The sequence below is a fragment of the Ascaphus truei genome, chromosome 4 (genome assembly GCF_040206685.1).
Source record: "Ascaphus truei isolate aAscTru1 chromosome 4, aAscTru1.hap1, whole genome shotgun sequence".
Classification (NCBI taxonomy): Eukaryota; Metazoa; Chordata; class Amphibia; order Anura; family Ascaphidae; genus Ascaphus; species Ascaphus truei.
In genome coordinates, this window is record NC_134486.1 from 147,794,580 (window position 1) to 147,821,348 (window position 26,769).

At 39.2% G+C, this 26,769-nt stretch overlaps 1 long non-coding RNA gene across 1 annotated transcript; it reads right to left on the reverse strand.

Moving 5' to 3' along the window:
* Positions 1-749: 749 nt before the first annotated feature.
* Positions 750-26,377, reverse strand: LOC142492007 (uncharacterized). Its single transcript, XR_012800657.1, has 3 exons — positions 26,321-26,377; positions 8,514-8,671; positions 750-3,106 (listed from the first exon to the last, which is right to left on the reverse strand). It is a non-coding gene; the product is annotated as an uncharacterized LOC142492007 (long non-coding RNA).
* Between the last annotated feature and the right edge of the window lie 392 nt (positions 26,378-26,769).

The window sequence follows — 26,769 nt, forward strand, 5'->3', positions numbered from 1 at the left end:
CAACACGGCCTTCGTGCCATTTATCACTACCTTCAACTTTCTACACTTTCTATTGCACAAATCACATTCATCACTGATGCTATTCTCTTTTTATTAACTCACAATTATTTTCTTTTTGACTCACAATTTTTCTTACAAAAACAAGGCACAGCTATGGGGACTTCTTTTGCTCCCTCATACGCTAATCTCTTTATGGGCTTATGGGAATCTGTTCACATTTTTGGTAGCACTAATAATTTCCGTTCAAATATCATTTATTACAAACGTTTCATTGACGACCTTATCTTTATTTGGGATGGTGATCTTGATAGCATTCACTCTTTTATTCACAAATTAAATTCTAATGATGTTAATCTTCATTTCACTTTTGATACTAATATTGAGAAAATCAACTATCTTGATGTGACCATCCATGGTGATCCAGTGACAGGTATACAAACTGATATCTTTACAAAGCCGCACGCCAGAAATTCGTACCTACGTGCAGATAGTAGTCACCCGAAAGCATTGATCCGTGGAATTCCAAAAGGACAGTTCATGAGATACAAACGTCTTTGCTCCAACCAAGAAACATTTCTGAAACACTCAAAAACATTAGGGTCCAAATTCCTATCAAGAGGCTATACACAGGAAAATGTAGATATGGCCTTCATGAGTGCAGATTCTATGGACCGAGCTCAACTGTTGAGTCATAAAAAGAGTGACACAATTAACAAACGCAATAAGTGGGGATTTAATGATAATCCACTATTTATAACAAAATACAGTAAACAAGCATCACAAATTAGACAAATAATTTCAAAACATTGGAACATACTTAAATTGGATAAGGACCTAGAATTGTTTACCAAAACAGGACCTAAATTTGCATTCAGTAAGGCCAACACGTTAGCCACATCTATCTCTAGAATTATGTTTCAATCAAAACAATCTAACATGGGAAACATCCCTAAAGGATTTTATAGATGTGGTTTTTGTAAATATTGTAAATACGCGTCTCCCACAAAAAGGATACACACATTGTTTCCAAACAGCAAATACAGGATAAACACATTTATCAATTGTCAAACAATTCATGTTGTGTATGTGATCACATGTGGGTGCAATTATAAATATGTGGGTAGGACCATTAGATCACTATACATCAGAATCTCAGAACATATTCGGCTAATTAACAAACGAGATTTATTCCATCCAGTGGCTAAACATTTTGCACAGTGTCCCCAGGGTGGGTTAAAAACTTTAAATTTTTTGGTGCTGAACATGTTTCCAGTCATGTGAGAGGAGGGGATAGGTTAAATCGTCTAAACAAAAAAGAAATGTCATGGATCTTTTCTCTGAACACATTGCAGCCTTATGGTTTAAATGTGGAATGGGAACTGAAACATTTTTTACATGACTAATGTATCTAGCCATACATATATGTACCAACTTTGGTTGACTTTTTTGTATCCTTCCCTGGCCTTTGTTTCTGCTGCTTATTTTTTCTTTTTCCTTTTTCGTTTCATTGAATTTAATTATATAGGTATGATACCAAATATATTCAATAGTCCCTTGGGTAATACCCAATAACTACAATTGTCATTTATAAGTCACACTGTTTCCCTAAATACCTCTATCCATTCAGTCGGGTATATTACTAGAATAATATTATGGATTTACTGCAAGATTAAGGCACACTGTGTAATTTCATGTATTAACACATATTTCTCTTTCTTTAAATATGTTTTTGTTTTTAATCATGACCAATGTATATATTTATATCACCATACTTAAAGAATATATTATCTTTTTCAGGCAAAATGGGTTGTTTATATATAATGCCATGTATTGCTTGATATAAGGGTATTTTGGTCATTTCTTTTAACATGTTCTACTTATTTCTTATATGATCTTTCATATTGTGGAGTGGTGATGTTATACACCTGTGGCCTGTTAAATTGGATAATGGGGACAGGTGTGGTCATTCACACACCCTATATGTATATGTTTTTCATGCAGGCAGATCACTCTTTTGACAAAGGCCAACTAGGCAGAAACGCGTCAAGAGGATCTGCTTGCACTATGTGCAATAAAGTTTTTCTATAATCGTATCATCAGTCTCCAGCAAGTCCTTCATTTCGGCTGTGCAGCGCTAACACCCCCTTCGGGAGGATTCTACATTATTGTAAAACACAATTGTCCACAAATATTTTTTGGTGTAGATTCAAGAAGTATGTTTTTACCTTCATGATAACGTTGACAGACATTATTATGATTAAAGATGTGAGTGCTTTTCCGTTCTCGTGCTTCAGATGTAGCAAACGTTAATGCTGCCACTGACGCATTGTATGTTTGTATGTCTTTATTTATATTGCGCCATTAATGTACATAGCGCTTCACAGTAGTAATACACTTGACAATCATAAATAAAAAATAATACAAATAACAGATCATGGGAATAAGTGCATCAGACATAAAAGTAACATTGTGGAAGAGGAGTCCCTGCTCCGAAGAGCTTACAATCTAATTGGTAGGGAGGATGTACAGAGACAGTGGGAGGGCATTCTGGTAAGTGTGTCTGCAGGGGGCCAAGCTTTATGTATCGTGTATAGTATTAGCCACAGTGCTACTCATATGCTTCTTTAAGCAGGTGTGTCTTAAGGTGTTCTTAAAGGTGGATAGAGAGGGTGCTAGTCGGGAATTGAGGGGAAGAACATTCCAGAGGTGTGGGGCAGTCAATGAGAAATGTTTAAGGCGGGAGAGGGCTTTAGATACAAAGGGGGTAGAGAGAAGACATCGTTGAGCAGAACGCATGAGTCGGGATTGTGCATAGCGAGAAATTAGGGCATAGATGTAAGGAGGAGCAGTGCAACACGCACAGCGCGCCAGAAGGAGCAGATACCATTGTCTTTGCATTAGCCGCGTGCAAAAAAGGGGGCAGGGCTAACGCGTTACTACATTAAAGAGTAAAAATTTAATTGTAAAGGGAAAAAAATGCATGCAATACTGTTTGTTATTGGCTGTATCACCCTTTAGGCTACTTCAGAGTTCTGTAGAATGACAATCAATAAACAACCTTGCTGTTTCGCTGTGTTCAGCTGTGTAGAATTGCCAATTTCTCACTCTGGAAATTCAAAGAAGAGGAGTGTTACCTTACTGTAAAAAACACATAAGCTAAATTAGTTTTAACCTGGCTTGTTCACATAGAATATGAGCACTGTGACGGTTTAAGAGTGCAGAAAACAAGATTTCAGGTTTGTCCTAAAAAATGATCTACAGTTGTGTAAAAAAGAAAGTATACCCTCTTTGAATTCTATGGTTTTACATATCAGGACATAATAATAATCATCTGTTCCTTAGCAGGTCTGCAAATTAGGTAAATACAACCTCAGATGAAAAACAACACATGACATATTACACCGTGTCATGATTTATTTAAAAAAATAAAGCCAAAATTGAGAAGCCATGTGTGAAAAACTAAGTACACCCTTACTGCTTCCATAGGAATTAAGATGCTAAGTAGCAGACAGGTGCTGCTAATCAAATGCCCTTGATTAATTGATCATCAGCAAATGTGACCACCTCTATAAAAGCCAAAGTTTTAGCAGTTTGCTGGTCTGGAACATTCAGGTGTATGTTAACACAATGCCGAGGAGGAAAGACATCAGCAATTATCTTAGAGAAGCAATTGTTTCTGCCCATCAATCTGGGAAGGGTTATAAGGCCATTTCCAAATAAATTAAAGTCCATTATTCTACAGTGAGAAAGATTATTCAAAAGTGGAAAACATTCAAGACAGTTGACAATCTTCCCAGGAGTGGACGTCCCAGCAAATTCACCCCAAGATCAGACCGTGCAATGCTCAGAGAAATTGCAAAAAAAAAAACAAGAGTTACATAGTTACATACATAGTTACATAGTAGATGAGGTTGAAAAAAGACTTCCGTCCATCAAGTTCAACCTATGCTATTTAGACAACAGATACTTTATCCTATATCTATACTTATTGATCCAGAGGAAGGCAAACAAAAAACACCATTTAGGGGAAAAATGAATTCCTTCCTGACTCCAAGAATTGGCAATCGGATTATTCCCTGGATCAACATCCTTCCCATGTATACTTATTTGGTATATCCCTGTATACCTTTGCCATCTAAAAAGATGGCCAACCTTTTTTTGAACAAATCTATTGTATCTGCCATCATAGTCTCTATGGGTAATGAATTCCACATTTTAACTGCCCTTACTGTAAAGAACCCTTTCCTTTGTTGCTGGTGAAATTTTCTTTCCTCCAACCTTAAGGGATGGCCCCGAGTCCTTTGTACTGCCCGTGGGATGAATAGTTCTTTTGAAAGCTCCTTGTATTGTCCCTGAATATATTTGTATTTAGTTATCATATACATACATATATAGTTACATCTCAGACTCTACAGGCCTCAGTTAGCATGTTAAATGACAGCACAATGACATGTACATTGTACATGCCATGTCATGACAATACAATTAGAAAAAGACTGAACAAGTATGGTTTGTTTGGAAGGGTTGCCAGGAGAAAGCCTCTTCTCTCTAAAAATAACATGGCAGCATGGCTTAGTTTTGCAAAGTTTCATCTGAACAAACCACAGGACTTCTGGAACAATGTCCTTTGGACAGACGAGACCAAAGTGGAGATGTTTGGCCATAATGCACAGCGCCACGTTTGGCGAAAACCAAACACAGCATATTAGCACAAACACCTCATACCAACTGTCAAGGACGGTGGTGGAGAGGTGATGATTTTGGCTTGTTTTGCAGCCACAGGACCTGGGAACCTTGCATTCATTGAGTCAACCATGAACTCCTCGGTATACCAAAGTATTCTAGAGTCAAATGCGAGGCCATCTGTGCAACAGCTTGGCCGAAATTGGGTCATGCAACAGGACAATGATCCCAAGCACACCAGCAAATCTACAACAGAATGGCTGAAAAAGAAAAGAATCATGGTGTTGCAATGGCACAGTCAAAATCCAGACCTCAACCCGATTGAAATGATGTGGCTGGACCTTAAAAGAGCTGTGCATAATCAAATGCTCACAAACCTCAATGAACTGAAGCAACATTGTAAAGATGAGTGGGCCAAAATTCTTCCACAACGATGTGATAGACTGATAAAGTCATACAGAAAACGATTACTTAAAGTTATTGCTGCTAAAGGTGGTTCTACAAGCTATTGAATCATAAGGTATACTTAGTTTTTCACACATGGCTTCTCCATTTTGGATTTTATTTTTGTTAAATAAATCGTGACACGGTGTAATATGTCATGTGTTGTTTTTCATCTGAAGTTATATTTACCTAATTTTAAGACCTGCTAAGGAACAGATGATTGTTATAATGTCCTGATATGTAAAACCAAGGAATTAAAAGATGGTGTACTTTCTTTTCACACAACTGTACTGTATTTTAATTCCAATGGCGCTAGAGGCACCAACAATAGCTTACAGTCTAAAGTAAAAATAAGAGACTATGTATTTGCTGTTTTAAACAGGGACCTAAGGAAAAAAGTTGGTGCACTCACAAAAAAACAAAAGCTCTGCTATTGGTGCCCAGGAATCCTCAAACGAATGGAGGTATAACTGAAAGCATAGAACACAGAGAGCCGCACTCAATAGAGTCAGTTTATTTTAAGAGGATCGACTTTTCGATCCTAACATGAACAAAAAGTTAATGTTAGGATCAAAACGTTGATCCTCTTAAAATATATTGATTATCAAGTTCACTGGAGTGCGGACCTCTATGTTCTATACTTCCAGTTACATAGAGGAAGGTAACTCAGGGCATTACGGATTTTCAAAGCTAATTTATAGAGCCAAATGGCGACGTTTCGGCCGATGCAACTTTACCTTCCTCTATTTACTCTGGATTACAGACAGGTATTCCCTGAAAAAGGAGCACTGGTAATTGTATGTATTTTGATTTTTATGGTGGGCATCTTAGATCTCTTATATTCTATGTCTCCAGTTAAACAGGGACCAAGCACATTCCAATAGTGAAGAAGAAGCTTTCACAGAAGAAGTGCAGTGAGAAGTGCAATGCGTGAACGTCTTTCTTGGTTTTCTTTTAAAATTCGCGAATGGGCAAAACATTCCAGCCAATGATACTTGTAATTTCACAGGGTACAAAAAGTGCATTATTCTCATATTTTTATGTAAATGTTGCTGAAATTCGCCACTACTCAGCAATATTTTTTTTCTACATATATATTATTCTGTATTGGTCATGAAGCATGGGTAGCAATGAACAGTTGCAACAGTTCAATGATTTTACATATAGACATACAGTATAGAGGAGGCCTGTCCAACTCCAGTCCTCGAGGGCTGCAAACAGGCCAGGTTTTCAGGATATCCCTACTTCAGCACAGCTGGCTCAATTAGTGGCTCAGTCATACTGAGCCACTAATTGAGCCAGCTGTGCTGAAGTAGGGATATCCTGAAAACCTGGCCTGTTTGCGGCCCTCGAGGACTGGAGTTGGACAGTCCTGGTATAGATTACCATACTTTTTTTTTGGTGGGTCAAAGACATAGGAAAGGGAAGAGTGGTAGGGGGTGGGAGGAAATATAGGGAAGGAGTACTGATTAATTTCATGGTTACATCTACCTTGTTCACATATTATACGTACTGTACTGTATATTCTAAATAATTATTGTTCACCGAGTGCTACAACTTAATAGATACATTTGTTTTCACAACGTAGTAGATACATTTGCTATCTGGGAGGAACCAGAGTATTTAAACCAAGGCCCCCAAACTTTCTCATAGATATCTGGATAGAGTATTTGAAGGGGCTATGCCTCTTGCCGTTTTTGTTTTGTTTTAATAAATGCCAGAGTTCCTTGCCTTTAAGGTAATGTAATTATGTAACTTGCCTATCAACCTGTGAATATCCTGCTTCATAGCATGGCTGCCGATTTCAAAAGAGGAAGTGCTGTGCCTTTCTAAATGGTTGCTATAGAAACCCAAGAAAGCTTACTACATTAAAACTCATTACAAAATACATAAAGAGTGGGACCAGGAGGTTATAAACTGTAAAAGTAACCCCCTTGCTTTTAGCTCCTGTTGTACAAAGATTCTCAAATTGAGTCTTGGTTCCTGGGGCATTGGAATCTATAAATTTCCTAATTTTTAGGTAGCGCAAGAATTCTGAGATAGGGATTGAAACATTTTCCTGGGAGAAATGAAGAGGCTTGACTTTAGTTTCTAAAACATAATCATTATATTTGATAAGACCAGCTGCCGTCCAGGGAAAAAGGCTCCATCAGAAATTGTGGGTGATTAAAACCCGGGGTCAAAGGGGAAGGGCATCATGTTAGTTTGTAGATAGTTTTATTAATATCCCAGATCTTACAGGAATGTCTGAAAATAGCGGGAGCCAAAATAATTTGTGGCCTATCTTGCTTAGGAAGTGAGAAGATTTCATTCACTCTTAGGGGTTTACAAAAAGTAGATTCAAGGTTGATCCACCTGCTGAACATGAATGTAGAATGCCAATTGAGCCACTTTATAGTAATTAGTAATGTTGGGGAGAGAGAGGCCATCACCAATTGTAGGCTGGTATAAATTGGCTTTTTTCACCCTTGGCTTTTTGTCATTCCAGATAAAACTTTTGATTTATTTTTTTTAAGCCTTTGCAAGGTATACTTGGGAACTTGTATAGGCTATGTATGGGAAAAAAAACTTTTCAAAATTTTTAACTGCTGCTATTCCTCCAATCGAGAATATATTATATCATCTCCATTCCTTAAGGCCAAATATGAAAAAGATCAAACTGCACTCTACTTGGGAATAGAAAAATAGCATATTTATTATATAGCAAAAAAATGATATTTTTGCTAAATAATACATTTGCTTTTTTTCTAAGCCCAGTGGGGTGTCATTTGATTTTTTTTCTCTTTGGCATAAATCTTTTCCTTGATTAGAGCAACTGGCACCTGTGGCAAAATTCCTGCTGCTATTGTGAGTGCTTCTTTTTTCTGTTTTGCTCCATTCCTTAAGATCTTTAACATTTCTCCTAAATAAATCCCTGTAGTTAACTCTATATAGCAAATCAGTTACTAGTGTGATATGGATTCGTATAAACGTTATGTTATATTTAGCCCATTTAAAAACTAAATTTAACTCTAGCAATTTCACCAAATTATCTGGCAACATGAGCTTAAGGGCCATTGATTTAGAATTCTTTGTTTTGTAGCACGATAGTTTGCCAAAAATCTCTAGATCATGGAACAGATTTTGCAGCGTAATCATTAGTTTGGTTATTGCTAATATCACATTATCAGCAAATGCAAGTTTGTGTTGATCTCATCCAACTTTAATCCCCACTATATTTTGTCTAATACTACTAGTGTAATTGACAAAGTGAGCATAAGTGGGGAAAGAGAACAACCCTGTCTAGTGCCAGTTGTAATGGGGATTAGTTTAGAGGTCAAACTATTTGATTTAATGGTTACTAAATAATTTGAGTATAGAGCTTTGTACTACAATACATTTCTTACCAAACACAAAGGATTCTAAAGTTGCAAACTTGAATTCCCAGTTTATCCAATCAAACATCTATTCGGCATCAAGACTTAAGATCATATTTTTCTTTTTTGTGCTATGAGGGTTAAGTTAGGTTGATTATTAGGGTCTGGTGGCCAAGTATAAATCCGACCTGATTTATCAGATAAAAAAAGGCAAGGGATTAATATTTTAGCTAACACTTTAATGTCAGAATTTAGAAGTGAGATTGAACAATCCTGTAGCTTTTGCAATCAGCTGGGTCTTTCCCATCTTTGGGTATGGCTACTATGCAGTTGGCAGTCATAGACATCGAGTATATACCTCTATTCTTAAACTCATTAAATATATTAACCATTATAGAGACCAAAATAGGCGAAGATGTGTTGTAGTATATATTATGAAGACCACCTGGCCCTGGAGATTTATTATATTTAGAGGATTTTATAGCTTCTTTTGCAGTGATAGGTTGTTCTAAGACCTGCAGTAGTTGACACTATTCTCAATTTTCATGAGCCTTTCATTCCATTTTGAAATTGGTTAAGATTATACTGTATACTTTTTCTAATAGTTTTCAAACCCCTTGCATATTTCATCAAGGGTCAACAGAAGTTTTATCATTTTGAAGTCTGGTCATATATATATATGTAGCGGTCATGTAAAATGGCTACAGTCATCTCTCCTGCTGACAGTAAGGCCTGGTAAGTTGTGGGCATGCCAGCAGTAATTATGGAGGTTTTTTTTACCATTTTTACCATAAAAATACTCCTGGGCTCTGTCTAGATAGGGCTCCGGTGTATCTCTACCAGCCGTGCTACAAATGCCCCCCATCTAAGATAAGGGTTCACAATTGAATATTTGAAGGATTTATTGAATGTTTTATCGTGTTGCTGCGGTGGTTTCATACTGACTCTCTCCACTTGTCCACAATACCTGCAAGGTTGTAGCATCAGTCTTTTGGGGATATCCCTTATTTTTCCTATCTACTACTTTATGTCTGGTAGCTCACTTTGTGGATCATTTAAGGATTGAAGACTCATATCTTGAACCACTATTGGACTATGTGCTGTTATATATAACATTTGCATATGCTTTATACCATTTATTCAATTTTTGTGGACAACCAGGCGTATTTATAATATCTTTAATATCTTTATTTACTTTTTCTTTTTCTTTTTCTTTTTTTCAAGATCTATACACGTTTTTAAATATAAAGGATTTTTATACGTATTTTTTGATATACTCATATATATCATGGAAGAATGTGAAACAGATACAGTTCCTAGTGATGGCGATAACTATGTTTATGTCTGTGGCGATGACACTAAAAGGTCAAAGAAAGCAGCACACTTGTTTGAGGAGATCAAGGATATCACATGTGAAGTACCATCAGACTTAACCCATTATTTTGTAAAACTTGAGAGACTGTTAGTCCAGAATATAAAGCTTTGGTGGGAAATTACATCGTTAGAAAATTATGTTAGATGTAATAGAATTCCCAGAGGTCTACGGATCAAGAAAACGCCCACATTTGGGTTCACCAACAAGCAATTTGAGTTAGATTGGGTTAAAATCTTGGACCATTGTTCAATTCAATTAATGGAGTTAATTATACAACAGAAACTAACTGAGAAAGCTGTAATCATGTCCGAAATTAACATTTTAAGAGCCAAACTACAACCATTTGCGAAAATGGAACAATTTGTTAAAAATGACAAAACTTTACTATCTAATATAGAAGTTATAGAAGATGACATTAGCGACAAAAAACACAATAAGTTTGAGAGGGATAAGGCCGATTAAATCAAGGGCCAAGTGTATTGCTGGCAAAGGCCACAGTTGGCTAGAGAGGGGTTTGGTTTCAGTACACCAAAGGGGAACTCCAGAAAACGCCCTTATAAAACACCGGGGAAATCTATCTTAAAAACCAGACATACAGAAACTTCCAGCTTTGACTCAGAAAATTCGGACTATGAAACAAGGTCTCATTCTGTGTCATTTGAAGGCCAGTCAGACAACATAACGGACAATCAGGGAAGAACGAGGAGTGATAGTAGGTCTTCCATTTCGTTAGTAAATATCAGACCTGCTAATTCATCTGTTGTTGTACCCACTTCATCACTTCCATCAGGAGCAAAAAACTACGGAGGACCAGACGATCCAAGAGGAAACGGGGGAGGCAGAGGGAGAACAAAGAGGAAGAAATACACTTGAACACAACGGGTAATAATGTTATTAATCTATCTGGTATCGAACTTTCATATGAACAGCTCACATTGTTGAATAAAGGCTTGGGATTTGCTCCGGTCCAGGACTTTCATCTTTTCCAAACTGTGATTGACCTCCAAAAATTCACACGAAAATTAACATTGAAAAATTTTTTTTCTTCTAGAGGTCGGTTTGATCATTTGAGGAGTGAGATATCTAAAGGTGATATTGACTTTACAAACCTGGACTCTGAACCTAATCTTGTGATGAATATGAATTCTGATGTCTCTTCCGATGCAGATGTATTAATGAATAATTTCACTTTTCAGGAACAATGTACGGTATCTGATTTGCATAACTTGTTAGAGGCACAAGGTGAATCTACTAACACATTTTCTCAGCCATTTTTTGGTGGCCAGTCATCGGGTTTAAAGAGGAAATCCATATTCTGCCCAAATTTTAATCGAGGCCCATTCATCACGACGTTTGAAAGATTAGTAGAACGTGATCTTAAATTACTAGCCCAAGGCTTTTCACATTCACATGTGAGTTCAGGTAACCTTACCTATGTCGAAACTGTTCAATTAGACTGTCTAAACATAGTCATACGTAAGGCAGATAAAGGAGGTGCCCTAGTGGTACTCTCTGCCAATCAATACAGACAAGAGGCACTTAGACAACTGAGCAACGTGGCTCATTATCAATTACTAAAGAGAGATCCTACTCCTGGTTTTCTTGGAGAATTAGCGGAAGTCATTGAACTGGGTAAAATACTATGTGTTATCGATAATAAGGAAGTTGAATTTTTGAGCTGTCCACATCCCGTGATACCGATATTCCACCATCTCCCGAAGATCCATAAATCGCTGGTAGATCCCCCGGGACGCCCTATAGTTGCGAGCATTGGATCTTTGGGAGATGGGTTGTCGCGGTATGTGGACAGCTTCCTTCAACCATTAGTCTTCCGTCTGCCATCGTTCATTAAGGACACGTCGGAACTTATCGTCGCTTTGCAGGATGTGGTCTGGAAAAGGAGTACAGGTGGGTCACATTAGATGTGGTCTCCCTGTACTCCATTATAAAACATGAGCACGGTTTATCTGCTATACGTCACTTTTTAGATTCTTCAGATATTTCGGTCACCCAGGGGGTCTTTCTTCTGGAATCAATCACTTTTTTACTAACACATAACTATTTTATGTTTGATTCACGTTTTTACTTACAATTATTAGGCACTGCAATGGGCACGAGTTTTGCACCTTCATACGCTAATTTATTTATGGGTTTTTGGGAAGCACAATTTATTTATCACATTAATAACACATTTCGCACTAATATTATTTTCTTTAAGAGGTTTATTGATGATCTTATAATGATTTGGGAGGGTGATGAGGTTTCATTGCTTACTTTTATTAATACACTAAATCAAAATAATTTAAACATTAATTTCACTTTTGAACACAATATACATCATATAAATTACCTTGACCTACTGCTTTATATTGATAACGACATGACCATCCAAACCGAGATTTTCAGAAAGGCAAATTCCAGGAACACGTTGCTCAGGGCCAATAGTAGCCATCCACGTTCTCTTCTAAATAGTATACCGAAAGCCCAATTTATTAGGCTTAAAAGACTCTGTTCTAGTAAAGACACATTCATCAAACAATCTGGTGAAATGGCAGCAAGATTTAAGGCTAGAGGTTACACTGAAGAGATTATTAATACTGCATTTGAATATGCTGATTCAATGGATAGGACTAATCTTTTAAACAAAAATATAAATAAAATGCGGCACACTAAGTCCAATACATCTATTCATGATGGGTGCCCTATCTTTGTGACAACATAGAGTAAGCAATCAAAGTCCATCCGTGATATAATCAACAAACATTGGGCAACAATAAGCCTAGATAGAGATATTTCAGATATTACAAAAAATAGACCAAGATTCAGTTACCGTAAAGCAAAAACGCTAGGGACACTTTTATCACCCAGTCTCTTTGACTCCCGCTCTAATTATAAGATTCAAAACATACCCCAAGGGTTCTTCACATGTGGCCATTGTTCAATGTGCTGCTATGCTCAGCCCACAAAAATCATTATGTGTAACTCTAACAATAAGAAGTTTAAGATCACTAGCTTCATTAACTGCAACAGTAGCTTTGTGATTTACATGCTATCATGTGGTTGTAAAAAGTCTTATGTGGGTCGGACCACCAGACCTTTAAAGACAAGAATAGCAGAACACGTGAGGCTTATTAAAAAACGTGATAGTGGTCATCCAGTTTCCAGACATTTCAGCCTTTGTCCCAGGGGAAGTATAGTGAATTTTACATTCTCAGCGATTGAACATGTACCATGTCACCCAAGAGGAGGCGATAGGGATAATAGATTGAATAGACAGGAGATGTTTTGGATCCACACCTTAAGTACGCTTTATCCCTCTGGTATAAATATAGATTGGGAGCTAAAACATTTCTTAACTACTTAGCCTTCCTCTGAGTGATACACTTGAGACCCCTATTATGGGGATACTTAAAGGAATAGTTATAGGAGTGGGAAGCTCATGTATGATGTTTATAACAACATTCTCTGGTTATATATTGGTTATATATAGATTTCCACATATCTCATTAGGATCTGAGCCAGTCATTATGTTCTGTCCATGGTCCAACCTGTTTTGATGACGTAGTATAGATAGTAATTAATTATGTATTTAGTGTAGATGTTACTTTGTATGGTAGTCTTGGGCACACTAGAAGTTTATTTTACTTCTTTAATATAATCATGAAGATCTTCGTGGTTGAATTAGCTGTTGTTAAAAATATTATGACATTCAACCACAATCTGTGTCCAGGTAGGATACCCATTGTAGCTACTGCTCTTTAGGGTCCACATATTTGCTTGCTTTTAACTCCGTTTGTTAATTATTAGTATGTTTCGATTTTGTGATTTATTGTAATTGCAATAAGTCTATATTGTCGCATTATCTGTTTATTGTTAGCGCTTCCCTATCCCCCCCTATGTATGCCGATCTGACTCAAATTCTATTGGTACTTAGTTCATTGGTGGGAGTATTACACGTGATGTTGTTCAGCCAGTGAGCATCCAGTACGGCCTACTTATGGGTGGGATTACGGAGTGGAAGGCACTCTTTGATAAAGTTCTGTTCCCAGAACGAAACGCGTCAGAGTGTCTTAGACATGTGGATGTTCTTTTTGATGTAATAAAGTTTTTTTCGTTTTATACGCCTGGTTGGAGAGTTTTTTCCAGAGGAGCAGTGACCGCCGTTTTCCACCTTTTACTTACCTTCCTGGAGGAAGGTATGCAAATTTAGGTCCCAGCGAGGACGATGGGATTCACCAGGGGGAGAATGTAGCGTTCATGTAAAATGGCTACAGTCATCTCTCCTGCTGACAGTAAGGCCTGGTAAGTTGTGGGCATGCCAGCAGTAATTATGGAGGTTTGCCCTCACACCCTGGTGAGGTGCCCTATGAAGGATGGGAGTGGTCACAGACTCTGACTCCCTGGTTGGTGATGTCAGAGTTGTGTCAGCCCCAGAGTGTACATAAGGCACAGCACTGAGCCAAAGTTAGTGTGTGTTACTGGAGGAGGAGTAAGAGTAGGAGCAGTTAAGAGTTATGTTATAGTAGCTGAATAAGAAGACTGTGTCCAGGGACCTGGCACAGAGTAAAGACATCCCGGCTGGGATAGGGAATCCCTATTTAAGGCGAACTATACCTTTTAAAGGGAAGTGCGGTGACAATGAAGGACTAATACACCCCATTGTGGAGGGCAGCACGGCCCACCGTACAATAAAGATGCTCTTAATTACAAACCCTCTCGTGTACATGTGTGAAGTGATTGTACAGAGAGGAGCACCACAGAGGAGTTCCTCGCCAGGACCATCCCCAAGTGACCGAAGGGACCCTGATGAGGTGGAGGCGCGGCACTGGAAATAGGTAGGACTCAGCACACTACCTCAGCTGCCTGTCTGGACGGGTCCTCCCCATACACCATCATGCGGGAGACTCAGGAGTCCTGTAGCCAACAGGTGCACCACCAGACACTACCACACTGTAATGGGGACTGGTTAGACCACAGGGGCCAATATGAGATTGGGGGGGTCAGACCGGTTCACAAAAACCGTTACACATATATATATATATACATACATATATATACATATATATATACATATACATATATACATATATATACATATATATATATACATATATATATATATACATATATACACATACACATACACATACACATACACATACACATACACATACACATACACATACACATACACATACACATACACATACACATACACATACACATACACATACACATACACATACACATACACATACACATACACATACACATATATATATATATATATATATAAACAAACCATAATACTGAGTTAAGTTATGGTGAGTACAAAAAGTGACAAAAACCCTCCACAGGAAAGCAAATATGCAAATATAGCTGTATGCTCATCTGCATGTCTTAGGCAGGTCTGCAACCCCGCTTTTCCCCATTATCACCCAGCATACAGCACTTCCACTGCAGCAAGGAATTCTGGGAAATAACATGCAAATGAGCACACAGTGTCACTTTTTGCCTCAATAACCATTTTTAACATGGTTCCCTATAGGCTTAAGCTTGCTGCATGGTCACAGCTTTGAGCACAGCCAGGGTTAAGGTGCATACCCAGAAAACCACCCACAGACAGCCGCCTCGACCTTGATGGGTCTCATCAGTGTGGGGTTGATTTTACTGGGAATGCAAGAGAGGCTATGGGATAGGCTAAACCATAATACTGAGTTAAGTTATGGTGAGTAAAAAAAAGTGACAAAAACCCTCCACAGGAAAGCAAATATGCAAATATAGCTGTATGCTCATCTGCATGTCTTAGGCAGGTCTGCAACCCCGCCTTTCCCCATTATCACCCAGCATACAGCACTTCCACTGCAGCAAGGGATTCTGGGAAATAACATGCAATTATGAGTTAAAAATGGTTATTGAGGCAAAAAGTGACACTGTGTGCTCATTTGCATGTTATTTCCCAGAATCCCTTGCTGCAGTGGAAGTGCTGTATGCTGGGTGATAATGGGGAAAGGCGGGGTTGCAGACCTGCCTAAGACATGCAGATGAGCATACAGCTATATTTGCATATTTGCTTTCCTGTGGAGGGGTTTTGTCACTTTTTTTTACTCACCATAACTTAACTCAGTATTATGGTTTAGCCTATCCCATAGCCTCTCTTGCATTCCCAGTAAAATCAACCCCACACTGATGAGACCCATCAAGGTCGAGGCGGCTGTCTGTGGGTGGTTTTCTGGGTATGCACCTTAACCCTGGCTGTGCTCAAAGCTGTGACCATGCAGCAAGCTTAAGCCGATAGGGAACCATGTTAAAAATGGTTATTGAGGCAAAAAGTGACACTGTGTGCTCATTTGCATGTTATTTCCCAGAATCCCTTGCTGCAGTGGAAGTGCTGTATGCTGGGTGATAATGGGGAAAGGCGGGGTTGCAGACCTGCCTAAGACATGCAGATGAGCATACAGCTATATTTGCATATTTGCTTTCCTTTGGAGGGTTTTTATCACTTTTTTTACTCACCATAACTTAACTCAGTATTATGGTTTAGCCTATCCCATAGCCTCTCTTGCATTCCCAGTAAAATCAACCCCACACTGATGAGACCCATCAAGGTTGAGGCGGCTGTCTGTGGGTGGTTTTCTGGGTATGCACCTTAACCCTGGCTGTGCTCAAAGCTGTGACCATGCAGCAAGCTTAAGCCTATAGGGAACCATGTTAAAAATGGTTATTGAGGCAAAAAGTGACACTGTGTGCTCATTTGCATGTTATTTCCCAGAATCCCTTGCTGCAGTGGAAGTGCTGTATGCTGGGTGATAATGGGGAAAGGCGGGGTTGCAGACCTGCCTAAGACATGCAGATGAGCATACAGCTATATTTGCATTATATATATATATATATATATATATATATATATATATATATATATATATATATAACCAAACTGTTTTTATCTTATTTAATCTCCTAGCTAACAAGCTATCAGGCATAACATTGTTGTCTTGACCACCTCCAAGACCTCTTAGTCCTCTCCTTAAAGAATAGGTTTACTTATCCTCCTAGCTTTACTATTTTATCCCATATATTTGTACAGGATGATATATTTTGCTATGTCTCCACATAGTTTTTGAAATTCTTGTCAATCTCTAAAACCTATGGGGTAGATCCGCTGAGCTCCATTAAATCTGGGCTACTCACGTAACATTACTTAAATAGGTAACATCCGTTAGTTTTCCCCAGTTTAACGGGTATACCCAAAGCTAATGCTATGCAAAAACAACATCCATTCAGCAAACTGGCATCATTGCGTTAGCTATATTAACGGGGATTTTAATTGTGCATGGACGCATTAACCAAAACAATGCACATATGCGCATTGGCCAAATAATAATGTCCGTTCCAAGTAACAGACTGTTCAACCACAAAAAGAGGAGGAGATTATTTTCTGTAAATATTGTTCGTATTATTTGACCTGTTATTTTTTTTCTTGTTATTTTTGGCACACAATAAAGTAACTGTGTGGGAATAAAAGTTGTCTTCACTACTTCTGTCTCTTGGTAATTATTGGTATAATATGTAGATACATTATTGTACAAACTTACTTAATACAGTACAGTCAAGATTATATACCATATTAGGTCAGAAAAACATATCCTACATTCACTTTAATCACTAAAAACCATAGTATGGTTTATTACATTAACTTTATGGTACATGGTATTGTCATCATAACCCTGTGCCAGGACATACTTGAAAATGTGAGGTAACTCTCAATGTATCACTTCCTGGTAAAACATTTTTAAATTAAATAAATAAACATTATCAGATGCATCTCTTGATGTGTTTCAGACATTTATATGATCCATAATATATATCTTTGTATGACACAGGTACAGTAGAGGCAGCGATTATTCTAACAAAAACCAGTGGCAATTCCCCAAAAGACCCAGGTACACCCAGGTACATTCTGAATACATTTCCTTAAACTAGCCCCAGCATTTTTGCATTGATTAATGGCCTATCAGATTAACAGCGGGGGTCCCTGGCAGTCCCATTCAAACTGAATTGGACTGCCAGGGATCCCTGCTGTGTTAATCCTATGGGTCGTTAGTCAATGCAGAAATGCCTTAAACGTGCCTCAAACTAGCCCAGAACATACCCAGCACATACCCTGAATGTAACCCGGCTAGTTTAAGGCAAATGTTAAAATAAGCGTTGCTTCTACTGTAACTTTTTGTAAGGAAAAGATTGTCTTATACTCCATACAATCATTTGGGTAGCACTTTAACCTTCCCTTTTTGCTTGCACACTATTCCCAGAAATAACGCTATGATGATCATGGTCTGGATGTAATGGAAAAATGACAAAAGAAACAGCGCAAAAAACCTCATAGTGTAGTATATAAAATTATATTGTGGTAAAACAGGTGAGTATTGCACGTACATCAGATTAAAAATTACTAGCAGGACATGAATATGGACATGTTACCAATCAGCAACAACTGGTGGGTTAGTAACGATCACCGGGTGGAATCTCCTCTCTCGTCTCCCGTAAGTAGTCCCAGCAACGCTCCACTCGCTCAGGTAGAAGTCAACTGCTACACGGCGTGGATACAGCAACTGCTGTGGGAAGGTAAACTTTCTCTCTGGTTCCTTGGCGTCGGTTAGCGTGCACAGCATCCACTGAGTGCGCGCATTAATGACGTCATCAGGTGGCGCCGACAGATGTCTCACGCAGTCTCGGCCAGCCTGAAGAGTACCGGGGATATCGGAGATTGTCCCAGTATGAAACGAATGGCAGATAGGGTAAAGCCACAGCAGGTAGTGCTAGGAATGCTCCCTCTTTATCCAACGCGTTTTGTACATGTTGTTACTTCGTCAGGGATATCGGAGGTCTCTCATTGGGCGCTTAATATACCTATCCTCCTCCTGTGATTGGCTGTTGATTTTGAGTCCAGCCTCTCACCGAGAGAGGGAGAACTAAAGGGATAGGCTACTTAATATGCAAATGTTTTGTAAAGGGCTAAGCAGTAGCCTATCCCTTTAATTCTCCTTCTCTCGGTGAGAGGCTGGACTAAAAATCAACAGCCAATCACAGGAGGAGGATAGGTATATTAAGCGCCCAATCAGAGACCTCCGATATCCCTGACGAAGTACACCACATGTCGGCGCCACCTGATGACGTCATTAATGCGCGCACTCAGTGGATGCCGTGCACGATAACTGACGCCAAGGAACCAGAGAGAAAGTTTACCTTCCCGCAGCAGTTGCTTTATCCACGCGTGTAGCAGTTGACTTCTACCTGAGCGAGTGGAGCGTTGCTGTGACTACTCACGGGAGACGTGAGAGGAGATTCCACCCGGTGATCGTTAGTAATCCACCAGTTGTTGCTGATTGGTAACATGTCCATATACATGTCCTGCTAGTAATTTTTAATCTGATGTACGTGCAATACTCACCAGTTTTACCACAATATAATTTTATATACTACACTATGAGGTTTTTTGCGCTGTTTCTTTTGTTGTTTTTCCTTTAGCACTTGGTTTGTGGAGCCATTCCACGAATTCAGCAGCACAACCTCACATTTAAAGTAACAGGTTTTTTTATATATACTTTATATACATAATATTCACCATTAAGCACTTTATTCACGATTACTAGAGCGCAGTTCACTATCTGTTTTCTATCTGGATGTAAAGGCAGGTTTTGGTGTGACCTAATTCCGAACATTATTTCCATGCACTAACATTAATAGAGGTTTGTGGATATGCAATGTTATGCTAGCGGCTATTTAGCATGTGATTTGCATATGAGTAATCTAGACATCCGTTAAAATTTTGCGATCTATAATTTAACGCGAGGGCGTCTTAATGCTAATCTCCTTTGTGGACCATTGATGCATTAAATGGGGGTGACGGCAGATGAACATTTTTTATGGAGCTATGAGGATCTACTCTTTTGCCTTATTATATTACACTATGCTGATAAAAGAACCCCTGATCACCACCTAATGAGCTTCCCAGACTGTCATTTGTTGGATATCTTCAGATTGATTCAAGAGGATGTAAGAAGACAAATCCTCACGAATCTTTGAGACAGCCAATGGATTATTAAACATTTAATTAATCTCCCCAAAATTTGTTGGTGCTTGGGACAGATCTAATACATTTATCCCCAAGGGGCCGTGTCTAACCAGGTAATCGGATGATCATGAGCCCGAAATAGGTGTCTAACAAGGAAATTGTCTACAAAGATGTAATCAATTCTTGAATAGATGTGGTGTACTGAAAAAAGGAATAGTGCCTGACTTTGGGATGTCAATATCTTCAAGTATCAGTAAAGCTGAGATTGTGACTTTTGTTTAGATTACTTGAATTCACATTACCTCTGAGTTCCTTGGTTGTTTGGTGGTAGATTTGCTGTATCTATATGTGGGTGGATTACGACATGAAAGTCCTCCCCACAAAATCACTGTCCCCATAGTATTTTCTGCTCAAATTTGAAAAAAAGTCATACAAAAATGTATGTTGTGGAGTATTAGAAGTCTAAATGTTTGCCAGTGTAATCTTATTGGGGCCCATATTGCCATTAACAATAACAAATCTGCCTTTTCTGTCAGATTTAACATTTTGTCAATATCTCAATGCAACAGTATTGATACTCCTCCCGTCTTATCCAATGCAGAGGCCTGATATAACTGGGGGAATTGTTTATTAAATAGAAAGCGGTTCTTTCTCAAATGGGTCTCTTGGAGGAATATGATTTTGCCTTTTATTTATTTTTAATTTCCGTGAAGAACAATCTCCATTTATTGGGAAAACAGTCCTTTCACATTGTGTGTCAATATCTTAATAGCCATTAATATACAGAAAAAAAAAAGATGTTAAAGTTGCGTACTTGAAAAAATAAGGTATCTAAGATAACATCACCTCTACAGTGAACCACACTACAACCTGCAATTTACTGGGAGTGTAGAGAACAAAACAGATGTTGTTTCCATGGGATTGACCTCTGCAAGATAGGGAAGGGATAGTACAGATCATTTGTACAAAAGGCAGAAATGCATGGCCCAGGCACGAGAGCCTGACCAGCATGTAAACCCAATATTCCATATAGAATATATTTCATAGCCGTGGGGATGGATTGTACATGTCATGAAGAGGGGGAGTAGACCCATCGTGGGAGAGCGGATCTGAATTATATAAATATATATGTTTGTTGCACCCAATAGGCAAAATGATCTCTGCTCAATACATTTTTAAAAAAACCTCAATCCATGTTTTAAATGATAATAAAAATAGACGCTAAAAAAATTGCTTTGAAAGCTAAACAATTAGCTGTGCATATAATCCTGGTAAAAACTACAACAGCCTTAAAACTGTATTTTCTTCAATTCTCGGGGAATGTAACGTTTGTCTTCCCAAGAAGCGCAGCAGCTACTGGATAGGCTCAGGATAGTTTCAAGTGAAACCTGGTGTTAGGATCCATCTTAGCCCTTAATCTTCCAGTGGTTGGTAAGTCCCCCTACAGGCCTTTCGGCCGTCACCTGGGGGCACCAGGGAATTTACAATCTGAACCTGTCTAAATGTCCTATAGACCCAGAAACATTACATGAGCTGTTTAAGATACCCAGTCAAGAATGGGTTTGACCACCCTTCTCATATGTTGTGCCAAATCAGTTGTTTCCTTCCTAGCCAGGTTATCGTGGTTGGTGTAGGGGGCCAGAAAGGGGCCATTCCCAGAAAGTTCCAGAGTAGGCTCAAAGAGCATATTGCGATCCAATCATCCAGTCACCAGCCATATACTTGGCAAACCTATGTTTACGCTTGCAGTGCAGCAGTGACGAGGTTAAGTTTCAGTTGAGAAGGGCTGCTTAATTAGTCTGACCCCAGCTGTATAATCAAGGTGTTTTAAAAACCCCAGGCTGTACACACATGCAGGCTAGCTGGTCAGGAGACAGGACTGAAATACTCAAGAGATTAGTGCTATAAGGTCTGTTTTTCAAAGTACATGTGTGATGAACTGTCTGTGTCCTGCATGCTGAAGACAAGCTGCCTTGGTATCTATGCTAAAGATATGCTATTTTGTTTTTGTATGCTGAAGAGAAGCTATTTTGTTTTGTGTGCTGTATGTTTTTAAGGCTCAATAAAGAAGCCTTATCAAGAGAACCCGCGTGTGTGGTTGCATGTACCCTGCAACATATTGTGTCAGAAGTGCCAGGATTTTGAGAGGCCCCTGCAGTTGAAGGGCCACACACACACAAAAATGAGAAAAATGGAAGAATTTTTAAAAGAGTTTCTGTGCGACCAGACAGCAGGCACTGTTAATGCAGGAGCAGACTAAACAGGAGGGACTGTTAATGCAGGAGCAGGCCCAACTACTATTGCAGCAGCAAACCCAGCTCCTAACCCAGCAGCAGACAGCCCAGGATAAGCGAATGGCCAAGCTGCTGACCCAATTCCAGGGGTCTGCCAGTCCAAAACTTGCGAACAAACCCCCGGTCCTCTTGAGGAAAATTGCTCCGAACGAGGATCCAGAGGCTTTTCTACTGACATTTGAATGTGTTGCTGAAGCTCAGGGCTGGGCTGCAGATCACTGGGCAACTGCTTTGGCCCCGCTCCTCATAGGAGATGCCCAGGCCTCATATCAGGGCCTCCCAGCAGATCAGGCAATGGACTACCAACAAGTAAAAGCCGCCATACTGGATCGCTTAGGTCTGACCCCAGAGACCTACCAGCAGCAGTTCCGGAACCTGAAGTACACCGCTAAGATGAGACCCTAGGTCCTCGCTCAGCAGTTATTGGACTTGTGGACTTGTGTACTCACTGGATACAACCCGCGGAGCGCACTAAGGAGGCAATTCTTGAGCAAGTGGTTTTGGAACAATTCCTACAGATAATACCCCTTTCCGCACCATGCTGCTGAAACCCTAGCTTTGGCGGTCCGACTCGTTGAGAACTTTCTTGGGGGCGAGGATCAGGCGAGTGCCCTGGACCCGACGGATCCAACTTCACCAGCACTTGCGGAGACCCAAAGAGGCAAAGGGAAGACCCAGTCCTTGCTAGACAGTATGATAAGGTGGTAAAAATTATGAGCAGATATTGAATGCACAGGGGGTGATAGTATTCCCTCATTTTGAATTATCAAATAATATCCTGTATAGGGTGAATAGGCAGACACAAACAGGGGAGGTCACCAGACAGATATTGGTTCCAAATGCATCAGAGGTAGGGCTAGGGGCAGTGTTGTCACAACAGTTTGAGGGAGTGGAACATCCGATCCTTTTTCTGAGTAGGAAATTGTTCCTGAGGGAAAAAAACTACTCAGTAATTGAGGAGTGCCTCGCAGTAAAGTGGGCAATCGAAGCTTTGAGGCATTACCTGGCAGGAGTCCATTTTACTCTGGTGACGGACCATGCTCCATTGAAGTGGTTAAATAGTATGAAGGACTCCAATGCTAGATTGACCAGGAGGTATATGGCCCTCCAACCCTTCTCATTTGAGATTCAGCACAGGCCTGGAAAAAAAATGCAAATGCTAACTTCTTTTCTAGAGAAGGGGTGGATGGTCGGGCTTCAGTCGTGCGTGGCCCCAGCCACACACTAGCAGGGGAGGAATGTGACAGGGGGAATGAACGTCACCAGCCATATACCTGGCAAACCTATGTTTAGGCTTGCAGTGCAGCAGTGACGAGGTTAAGTTTCAGTTGAGAAGGGCTGCTTAATTAGTCTGACCCCAGCTGCATAATCAAGGTGTTTTAAAATCCCCAGTCTGTACACACATGCAGGCTAGCTGGTCAGGAGACAGGACTGAAATACTGAAGAGATTACTGCTATAAGGTCTGTTTTTCAAAGTACATGTGTGATGAACTGTCTGTGTCCTGCATGCTGAAGAGAAGCTGCCTTGGTTTCTATGCTACAGAGAAGCTAGTTTGTTTTGTGTGCTGTATGTTTTTAAGGCTCAATAGAGAAGCCTTATCAAGAGAACCCGCGTGTATGGTTGCATGTACCCTGCAACAGTAAGTCTTAATCATCAAATACTTCTTAGCTTTGGAGTGTTCCTGCCATGCCTTTCAAGGAGGTCTGCACCTTTTAGGTGGACCCAGTTTATCTGGATCGAGGCTGGGTATCGGATGTTGCCTTCAAGAAAGGAGATCCTTTGTAGCCGATTATTCCAATCATCTGCTTTCCACCCAAGAACCACCTCCTCCAATGCATCTTGCAGGCCTTAATATTAAAGATATTCATTCTGTTAAGGAAAACTATAGCGCTATAGTTATCCTTAATACATATCAACACTCGAAAGATGAATACCATCGTGCCAAAACCAACTAGTGCCTTGCCATTCCAGATCGGTTTAATAAACTACAAAACCCCAATTCCTCTGACAAATTGGGAAATCGCCTTGTTAAGACTACGCCTACACCACCCAATCACCCACAGAAAACCAGATCGGTTTAATAAACTACAAAACCCCAATTCCTCTGACAAAATTGGGAAATCGCCTTGTTAAGACTACGCATACACCACCCAATCACCCACAGAAAACCTGATCCCAATGCAAACCACTCTTACCAAACCATAAAACCTTGGTGCCCTGTGGCACAAGACACAGATAACTCCTGTAGGGCCAAACTAACGCTCTCTTGCATGCGCCAACAATGTACAAGTCTCCACAGACCCAAATCCATAATCAAAAAAATAAAACAAACAACATTTTAAACAAACAACGACAAACCAAAAACAATAAACTAACACACCCAGTGCAATTGAACATAGCTCTCAAACCTTCTAGACTCCCATCCCCAATCCTCTTAATTACATCATCCCCAAAATATAGCCTAACTGCCAATTCAAAATTAATGAGTTTCATCCAATGAGGTTTCAATGTGCAGCTTTGTCAAGCTAGCTTTAAAGACACGTGTAAATTGGTAGTGGGGTAAAGAGCATTGGTCATGGTGAATGAAGTAAAACCCACCCCCTGGGGGCCTAACTAATTCATTGTTGCGTAATACCTGCACAGGGAAAATAAGTGACACCCCATAGTCACCGATATAGACTTAAGCTAATTTACCCATCTGATATGTCTTTGACTTGATAATAAAAACCCGCAAAAAAACTAATTTGATAATAACCTTCCATGGATGCAGATTTCAACATTTACTTTTGAATCTCTAACCAATTTGCCCACTTGTAATGCACCAAGTAACGCAAGGGCTCTTTACGGATGAAAACAATACTTAACACATCGTTATTGAGCTTTGAATATCTCCATTACAACTTAACAGAAGTTAACATATAGTTAATTATTTAATGGCCTTCTGAGGATCTACATCTAAGTGTTTAATAAAGAACCCTGAATTATTCTTTCAGTACAAGTATTCTTTTCCAAGATGTACAGTGCCGCTGCGAGGGTGTTTAAAATTAAGTCAAATTCCCTCCCCCTGAAAATGAACATACTGTATTGACTTCAATGGTAGTTTCCTTGTGACAGTGCCACGATCAGCACTATCAGAGTTTCTTTCATATTCAAGGACCATTTCCACAGGCTCAGTACCACAAGATTGGCATAAAGCAGACGTGGTGCCAATATTTAAAAAAGGGAGCTAGATCCTAACCGGGGAATTACAGACCTGTAAGCCTGACATCAATAGTGGGGAAACTACTTGAAGGTTTAGAACAGGATAATATTCAGGAATACCTAATGGAAAACGAAAGTATTACTAATAGTCAGAATGGATTTATGAAGAATAGGCTGTGCCAAACTAACCTTATTTGTTTCTTTGAGGTGGTAAGTAGGAAATTAGACCAGGGTAATGCAGTTGATGTTGTTTACTTAGATTTTGAAAAGGCTTTTGATACGGTGCCACACAAGAGGTTATACAAAATAAAGCAAATTAAGACTCTGTAAAAATATTTGCACCTGGATTGAAAACTGGTTGAAGGATAGACAACAGAAAGCTGTAATAAATAGAACTTTTTCAGGTCGGCCAAAAGTTGTGAGTCGAGCACATCAAGGATCGGTACTGGGACCCCTGCTTTTTAACTTGATAATTAATTACCTTGAGGTTAGCATAGAGAGCAAAGTCTCCATCTTTGCTGATGATACAAAATTGTGTAAGGTAATAGAATCAGAGCAGGATGTAATTTCTCTCAAGAAGGACTTGGGTAGACTGGAAACTTGGACAGGTAAATGGCAGATGAGGTTTAATACAGATAAATGTAAGGTTATGCATTTGGGATGCAAGAATAAAAGGGCTACTTACAAATTAAATGTGGATAAATTAGGAGAATCCTTGATGGAGAAAGGATTTAGGAGAAAGGATTTGTAGACAGCAGGTTTAGCAATAGTGCCCCAAATCATGCAGTTGCTGCAAAGGCAAACAGGATCTTATCTTGCATTAAATGGGCAATGGATGTTAGAGAAGTAAACATACTTATGGCCCTATATAAAGCATTAGAAAGAACACACCTTGAATATGGAGTACCATTTCGGACACCAATCCTTAGAAAAGACATTATGGAACTAGAAAAAATGCAGAGAAGAGACACAAAGTTAATAAAGGTGATGGATAATCTAATTTATGAGGACAGGATAGCTAAATTAGATTTGTTAACATTAGAAAAGAGGCATCTAAGGGATATTATAATTATATACAAATATATTCAGAGACAATAAAAGGAGCTTTAAAAATAATTATTCATCCTAAGGGCAGTACAAACGACACTTGGTCATCCCTTAAGGTTGGAGGCAAGAAGATTTCACCAGCAAAAAAGGAAAGGATTCTTTACAGTAAGGGCAGTTAAAATATGGAATTCATTACCCATGTAGACTGTGATGGCAGATACAATAGACATCTTTTTTTTTTTAACAAAAAGGTCATCTTTTTAGAAAAGAAAGGTATACAAAGATACACCAAG